Below are 8,607 nucleotides of genomic sequence, written 5' to 3' on the forward strand. Positions count from 1 at the left end.
GTAGTGTTCCCTCCTCTGAATGCCTAGAAGTTAACAAGAAGCAGCTAGAAGCAAAACTACCACAGCAAACGAAGCATCATTAGAACAAAGAATGTTCACACCATCCTTGAAGAAATGTCCCATTGTATAATCTGTGGGATACATTAAAATATTCTTTTTATGTAAAATATACAAAGAAATGAAGGCAGGCAGGTAGATAATACCATCAATGATTTCATGATTCAGGAATCTAGCTAAGGAGCAATCATGTCTTTCAAAGCACATGAAGATGCAAACAAAAAATTGAAAGGAGGGGCTGGAGAGATGGCTCAGCAGTTAAGAGCACTGACTGCTCTTGCAGAGGAGCTGGGTTCGATTCCAGCACCCACAAGGTAGCTAACAACCATCCATAACTCAGCTTCACAGGATGCGACCCTCTCTTCTGACCTCCATGATCATTGCACGACATGGGTACACCTACCTAAATGCAGGCAATACACGCATATACATAAAATAAAAATAATAAAATAAAATTTCAAAAAAAAAAAGACAAAAAGCAAGAGAGGGAGGCACTTCACATTGACTTCTGGTCTCCACATACGTAGCACTCACTGATACGTGCACCCATGTGTGTATCTTCCCTCTCCATCCCCCAAAACAAACCGCAAAGATTCAACAGTTTTTAGGTCAGAGAGCTATGACTCTTCTTGTGACTACTGATTTCCTTTCAGGCTGTAACTTAAGGGTCTTTGATGTTGTTCAATTCAATTGTTAAAGGTCTAGCAGGTAAGTCGGACGTGGTGGAGCATGCCTTTAATACCAGCACTTGGGAGGCAGAGGCAGGTGGCTCTATGTGAGTTTGAAGTGTCTGGTCTACATAGCAAATTCCAGGCCAGCTGGCTCTCTACGGAGACCCTGTCTCAGAAAAGACACACACACAAAAAAAACAAACCAAAAACCAAAAACCAAAAAACAACACACACACACACACACACACACAAAACCATATATATATATAGTAGATAATAGGAGTCCCCAAGCATTCAGTTTCTTGGGCCAGATCTCTACTGTAGATCCAAGGTTTCCTTTCTCATGCAGTGTAACATCCATATAGGCTGAAGGATAAGAGTAAATGTTTGCTCAACAGTGATACAAAGTGACTCCTGATACCTCCCTTCTACTTAATGATATAACAGGGGAGACAGAGCAGGGCAAACTGTTCCCCATGGATAGTTCAACGTGCTTAAAAAATAGTATAAGGAAGAGGAGGCACTTATCTCAAAAAAAAAGACTAATACAAAAGAATTTGACAAAACACTTCAGTTTTTAAAACCCTGTCTGCTCAGGCATCAAAAGCTAATGGAAACTTTCAGCAGATGCTCCAATTTTCCCAGAGCGTTTATGTAACTATCTCATTTTAGAGGCTGCATACATTTGGGGATAAGTACAGTAAAGCAGCTATAAAACAGATATGATAACATAAAACGCATCAAGAAACACCTGAAAAACCAGTGTGGGTCTACAAGCAAAACCATCGAGCAAGAAAAACTCACTAAAACAAAAGTCTGCAAAATAAAGGTACATAAACGTACACGGAGAGGTCACTAAAGCCAGCTTCTCAACTCTACAAAATTTTTTGAGTCTATTTCATATGTGTATTACACATCTAGTATGTATAATTACATATCTATTGTTTATATATTACATATGTCAAGTGAAATAAAAGTCATTTAAATAAAAGAGATGAAAATAACAAGTTGGCAAAGAATTCCAGTGACTCAAATCAGCCTACCGATCACAGCAATTCCAATACTATCCCAGGACTCAGAGAGCAATGCAAAGACAGCTTTAAAAATAGCCAAGGGGATAGAGACGGGTGGGACCCAGTTCCCAAACTCACATTACTCACAGGTAGAAAAGAACCTGGGAGGGTAATCAAACACATTAAGGAACTAAAAAGAATTAAGCACCAGCTTTTGAACAATGCAATACACAAGGTAAAATCGCCATAGGGGAAGTCTAGACAAAGCCTGAGACCCAAAGGCTCTTCTGTGCTGAGAGTAAATCTAGCAGGGTATCCACTGGATCCCAGTGCTGGGCAGTGTGGCTCTGCCTTATAGGCTCCCTGCTCCCTCCTGCCCATGGGACTCTCTGTCACAGGAGGGATTACATCACTAGGTTCCCTGTCCCCTGGCTGAGTACTGCTAATAGAGAGGCATGAGGATCAGAGGGACACACTAATGTCCTGGTATCTCCAGGTCACCTAGGACTGGCTATGCTCAACTCCCCAGACAGCTTCTCTGCAAGATTTCATTTCTGTTCTGGGACACATCCCTTCCCACGTTGCTCCTGCTACCTGCAAGTCCAATGCTTGGATTAACACTAGCTTGTAAACAGACCTTCCTTGAATTACTCTAATCGGAGTGGGTTGTTGCTTGCTTCCCTACTGTTAGTTCGTGCAAGGAAAAGAGACAAGAAAGCCTGCTGTACCAACACCACCTTTGTAGAAGTGGGTATAAGCATTCTCCATGAGGACATTAAGAAGGTAAAAATGACTGAATTGGGAGGTTCACTAAGACAGGGGACTAGAGGCATTGGATACAACACTAGATACAACATCAGATAAAAAAAAAAATCAAGTTGATACAAACAAGCCTCCCGGAGTAGAAATGTTCTATAACCTTTTCCACCGAGTCTCCCAAATTTTTCCTTGACAACAGTAATCCAGAGGCAAAGCTTGTAATTAATGTCTTTCCAAGAAAAGTAAACAATTCAGTTGTCTTTATTTTCTTATAATTTGCTATTTGGCTTATTTGTGCATCTAATTAGTTCCTTTTAGTTATAGCAGTATGGTTACAAGTAAAATGGAGCTGAACAATTCCTGTGGGCCTGAGAAAAGGCAGTAATTTTCTGTGCATCTATGAAGACAGCACAAGATGATATAATGAACCTTCTCTTTCAGACAAAGGATTTGTTATTTTCCAACTAGAACAAAACAAAATAAAACAACAATGAAAAAAAAAAGAACCCACCAAAAAATAGAAGTAATGGTCAATTAACTTCTCATTCTTCAGGATTTCCAAAATTCTAAAATACAAAACATTTCCTTTGCTTCAGACAAAAGAAGGTAGGGTCCCTCCCGCCTCTGAAGTGCCCTCAGTTAGCTGTGTGACCATATGCAAGTCACTGGCTTTCTGGGTTTCAGAGTCTTCTGATGTAAAATGTGAGGGTAAAGCTGGATAAACTTTTAGGTCCCCGAATTACAAACTACTAAGTTACCTAGAAGTTATGTATACTTTGTACCTGACTAATATCAGCTACAATTTATTTAAAATCTTCTTAGCTCAATGTAATTATTAATTGCCACTAAGAGAAATATTGAGAAAATGGAGTCATAGTCTAGAATTTCTTAGCTGGCACAAAGCCTGACAGAATATTCTAATTTGGCAGTTGCAATTAAGACATAAGGTCTAACTAACATTCACCAATATTCAGATTTACTTTAATTTATTGAGCACCTTTCATATGCCAAGGATGGTGCTGGAGACCTCAAAGAAGGAGGGCATCCTTGTCCTTGAGGTGCAAACACAGCAAGCAGGGCCTGAGATTTCCTGCAATATTCTGGTAGTACAGTCCCCGCTTTGGAGACCAAGCAGAGACTCACTAGTGTGTAGTATCTGGTTTAAGAACTGGAATCCATGGCAATCCTATTCTAAAACCACGCTGTGCCTGGCACACCAATTTCTTTTCCCTTTCCATTCTCATAACAAAAATGGACAAAGCATCCTCACTAAAGACTAACAGCGCCACATGCTACGCTGTATCAGTACACTAGAGCCTTAGAATTTCAGGCAAGCGAGGTGGTGTCACACAATTATATAAATGAGGTTTATGTGACTTACCCAAGGTTACATGGTTGTTAAGTGGCAGAGTCGGTGTGTTTCAAATCAATTCCTGAAATTAGTTAAGTCCCCTGGGTCAGTCTTCGCTGTCCAGCTGTGGTCTAGAACAAAAGCAAACAGTATCAAACATTTCTCTGTCTTGGCCAAACAAAATGTTAACTTATTTTGGCAGTGAAAAAATTTCCAATCCTTAAAGTCAAAAAGAAATTCAGAAGACTGTTCATGCAAGGTAATTATGTGAGGCAAATTTACATAATTTATTTAACAAAAGAATTTTTCGTTAAGTTAAAAATAATGGCTCTGGAAACTTCCAACAATTGTTTATCTTTTCTCTCAGATGTATGTAATTCACTCAGTAAACTATTGGTTCTACTGATATAATTTTCTAACCAATACGGAATAATAAATTATATACTGCTAGTTTAATCTTAACCCAAATTACAACCTTAAGGGGTGGTTATGCAAATTAATACAGCACAGTGGGCAGGAGTATGAAAAGATACTACAGTGTGGCTTGACCTATATACTTTCTAATGCAGTTTCCTGCCCCGGCCCTCCATTTCTGTGCTTCCGTTTCTTACTCTAGCTCAAATGATCAAAGTATGCTTATTCGTTTCACGTACAAAGAAACCAAAGCGATTATAGGTAAGTAAAATCAGTCCACTGCCTGGGCGTCCTCTGAAGTTAATTTTCAACGAGCGACCGTGATAAAGAAATAAAGGGTCAAGCTTTCTCTTTTAATCAATAAAATAATCCATACACTGAGTCACACAGGAGTACTGGGAAAGTACAAACTCAGAAAGGTGATAAATCCGGTAATAGCCTTGGCAAGAGCGATGGAAACTGATAGCAAACTACAGTCCCCCGCAGGAACCTAAAAAGGTCGCCTTGGGGCTGGGAGGGTTGCCTCGGCCTAATTAATCACGCAGGCCTCACACACATCCGGTTCTGTCCGGGTGCCCTAGGTGTGGAAAAGGTGGGCAAAGCTTTCCCCCACGATCTCAGTCCTCTCTGCTGAGATCGGTCCATCCCAGAGGACACGTAAGTGCGCACGGCCAGGGATGCTTTTTTATGCACCAGTTTTCCCTGCACCACGCAGTGGTTCTGAGCTGGGGCAATGGGGATTCGCAGTGTCAAGCTCCATCCTGGCTGGCCTAAGCCATTGCACGTATCCAGAGGGAAGCCCGAGGACCCGGCGAGTTGCTGCGCGAGGAGCGGCGGTCCCACCTCCCGGCAGGATCCGGCAGGCTCGGGGGGCTCCGCAGCTAGGCCGGGGGCGTGCGGGGTAGCCCGGGCCGCGCACTCCGGGCGTCAGCCGGCGAGGCCCGGACGAGCCGCACATGGCCGGCGGCGTTCCCGCCCAGGGGCGGCCCGGGGCGCGGTACCTGCGGTCGGGCGGCGGACTGCTGCTTCCGCGAGCCTCCTGGGGGCGGCCGGGACCCAGCCGTGCCCTCGCCCTCGTCCTCGCCCGCTTCTTCCCGGCTCTTTTCCCTCTCTTTCCCCCGCTTTGCCCCCTCCTCGGACACGGCTCCAAGATGGCGGCGCCGAGACGAATCACGTGAGCACCGGGCAGGTCAGGTGAGCATAGAGCCGCGCGGCGGGGGCGGGGCCCAGCAGGCCACGCCTACCTGCAGCCCAGGCCTGGGGCGCTAGGCGGATGGGAGTCTGCCATCCTAAACCAGTCTGGGCTGGTGTGGGTCTGGAAGAGAGTCCTTTCTGCCCATGATGGCCTCAGCCTACTCTGGGCTTTCTTCAGACCCTCATCCGTCCCATCTTTATTTTCCCACAATGACATCCCTGTGTGTGTGAATCTGGTTGGGCTATTAGAAAAAATTTATTACATTATTTTATTTTAAAATATTACTTTTATTTTAGATATATGAATGTATTGCCTGCATGTATGTAAGTGCACCACATATGTGTAATGCCCGAAGAGGCCAAAAGAGGGCGTCAGATCCTCTGGAACTGGAGTTACAGATAGTTGTTAGCTGCCATGTGGGTCCTGGGAACAGAAACTGGGTCCTCTGGAAGACACTGCTCTTAACTGCTGAGTTCCTAGTTTATTTTATTTTAATTAGTGGTGTGTGTGTGTGTATGTGTGTGCACGTGCGTGCCACAACTCGCAGAGGTCAGACAATAACTTGTGGGAAACTTCTCTCCTTCCACCATGTGGGACATCAGGCTTGGTGGCAAGTGCCTTTACTTGCTGCACCGTCTCACAGTTCTTGAAAAGATTTTCAGAGGTTGTAGGGTCTGATTTGCTTAGTTTTGACTGAGTAACCCTGAGGGAACCATGGTGTTTGTCATTTGGATCTGCTTTATGAAATAGATTCAGTAGTACACCCTGGTATAAGTAACCCCATTGGGTCCTGTGTTAGATCAATTCCCATCCAACTTTCCCAAGAACAGTGGGCAGTTTTTGATACTGAACAATACAGCCAGGTGCCTGGGTATAAACTGAACAGGTGGGGGGTAGACAGGAGGAAGGACGTTATAGAAGATTCTGATGATAGCACAGGATTGGACTGGTTTCATGAGATGTCTTTTGGCTGTTTCTGGATGTATTTAGAGGTCTTTGCAAGAAGTTTGGGTTGTCAGTTATGAAATAAGAGGAAGACTCCAAATATAGAAAACAAAATGTGTTCTCAGTGTTCAGATAAATCTGCAATTTTACTGACTGTATCTCAGGGTGAAAACTCACTAGCCTGTGGGTGTCAGGAAACCAACAAAGTTCCAATTCTGTCTACTCTTCCACAAAATCCTTTACCACTTGGGCCAAGTAGCTAAGTAGAAGCAACAAAGGGAAAAATGTTCCTCCCCTCTCCTTCCCTCCCCTCCAGTTACTGACACAAACAACTCTAGTTTGTAAACTAATTGAAGACCAGATGACTTCATCCTAATACTCATGAACCTTAAAGTTGACACAAGAGAAATCAGATTACTAGGTCAAGGGAGCAAACAAAGACACAATAAAGAAATGGACTGTGGCTACCACTCAGAGGTATAGCACTTGCCTAGTACACACAGGCCCTGGGGCACCTCCCCTCATACCCACAAACAAAGAAAATATAATCTAGGCAATGTAAGGGAGTTGTAAAGGTACCTGCCTGAAGTTCCCGTGTTCACTAGCTATGCCTTTGTCTCTCTTAGAGCAGTTAGATCAAACTTCCTGACCTCCTACTCAAACTTCCTGACCTCCTACTCAAACTTCCTGACCTCCTCTGGGGCTTGTGAATGTGGTCTGTGACTGATGCCGGCTAATGAGTTCTGTGCAGAGCAATTCACCTCTGTATCTCCACTTTTAAGGGCCAGTGCAATGCCTTCTAGTATACATTTTTCCTTCTGGTTTGATGACTGGCAAATTTTGAGATAGCAGCCACCCTGTTAGCTTCCATCACAGAGTGACAGTGGAGAGCTGAGCTTGGAGATGACTCATTATAGACATGAGGGAGCGTAAGCCACTCGGGTCTGGGAGTTGTTTGTTACTGTAGCATAGTGTAGCTGCTACCAACATTCCTTTCTACGTGGAACTGATGGAAGGTGCAGAGGAATAAACCATTCCAGGCAGAAAAGAATGTGAATAAAAGTATTAGGGGTTAGTTAACACTAATACATGTACCTTCTGGGAAAAAATAATTAGGAGAAATGGTACAAAATGTAGAATCTGTTAGAAAGACTCAGACAACTTCAAAAAGCCTGTGACATAAAAAGAAACAGTGAATATGTACATATGCATATATATATATATATATATATATATAATCTCCCAGTGCTGGGGCTGGAATCTAGGGCTTCATGAGTGCTAGGCAAGTGTTCTGCCACTAGCTATATCTCCAGACCTTTAAGTTTCTATTTTGAGATAGGTGCTCATGAACTTGCCCAGACTAGCCTTGAACTCATTTCTGTAGCCCAGGCTGAACTTGGTTTCTCCATCCTCCTGCCTCTGCGTCCTTAGTACCTGGGATGACATGCCTGCATTACCAGCCCCTACTTAGTATTTCTTTTTCTATAAAAGAACCCTCCAGAAAGATCACACTAGATCCTTTTTTTTTTTTAAGTCAGAGGAATGCAAAGACGCAAGCTTTATTCTGTTGAACTTTTGGACATTTCCGTGAACTCCACTCAGCACTTTGCACCTGCCACAGAATGCTATTTATCATGATTTAATTAACCAATCATAGTAAGATTTGGTGTTCCAGATAGGAAACCTGCTTGCTCAGTTATCTAGCACCTGTTCAATGGACTCTGATTGTGTTCTCAGATGAGAGATGACCTAGATAACCGAATCCCTGTCTCCACTCTCCTCATTACTCTGCTCTGGGGTCCTTAATTAGTTGATAAGGTTAAAGGTTTCACTTTTTCCATAGGTATCATGGGCCTGTATCTCCTAACGTGGCCACGGAGTCTGATAACACAGAGTGCTTTATAACTTAGACCAGCACAGTTTAAATTTGGGGAGCGCAGAAGACAATGTGGTAAGTTACAAGGTGATAACTGGCCATAAACTGAATGAGATTCCAAAGTAGTTGCAACCTAGAAAGTTTCCTTTCTAGGTCTGTGAGATGGCGCAAAGGCATTTGCTACCAAGCCTGATGACCTGAGTTCAATCCCTGGGACCCCATGGTGGAAGGCAAGAGACCAGACTCCTGCAAATTGTCCTCTGACCTACACATAAATGAATAAATAAATAAATAAATAAATTAATTAAATATAAATAAATGAAAGC

General features: G+C 43.2%; 1 protein-coding gene across 1 annotated transcript in view; it reads right to left on the reverse strand.

Moving 5' to 3' along the window:
- The window catches only part of Znf507 (zinc finger protein 507), a 39,479-nt gene extending 34,052 nt beyond the window's left edge, over nucleotides 1-5,427 (reverse strand). Inside the window, exons 1-2 of the mRNA XM_008842076.3 lie at nucleotides 5,267-5,427; nucleotides 3,882-3,982 (exon numbers count right to left, since the gene is read on the reverse strand). The gene's annotated coding sequence lies outside the window, so the exon portion shown is untranslated. The remainder of the gene's footprint in view (nucleotides 1-3,881; nucleotides 3,983-5,266) is intronic.
- Between the last annotated feature and the right edge of the window lie 3,180 nt (nucleotides 5,428-8,607).

The sequence above is a fragment of the Nannospalax galili genome, unplaced genomic scaffold (assembly GCF_000622305.1).
Source record: "Nannospalax galili isolate Female #2095 unplaced genomic scaffold, S.galili_v1.0 scaffold931, whole genome shotgun sequence".
Classification (NCBI taxonomy): Eukaryota; Metazoa; Chordata; class Mammalia; order Rodentia; family Spalacidae; genus Nannospalax; species Nannospalax galili.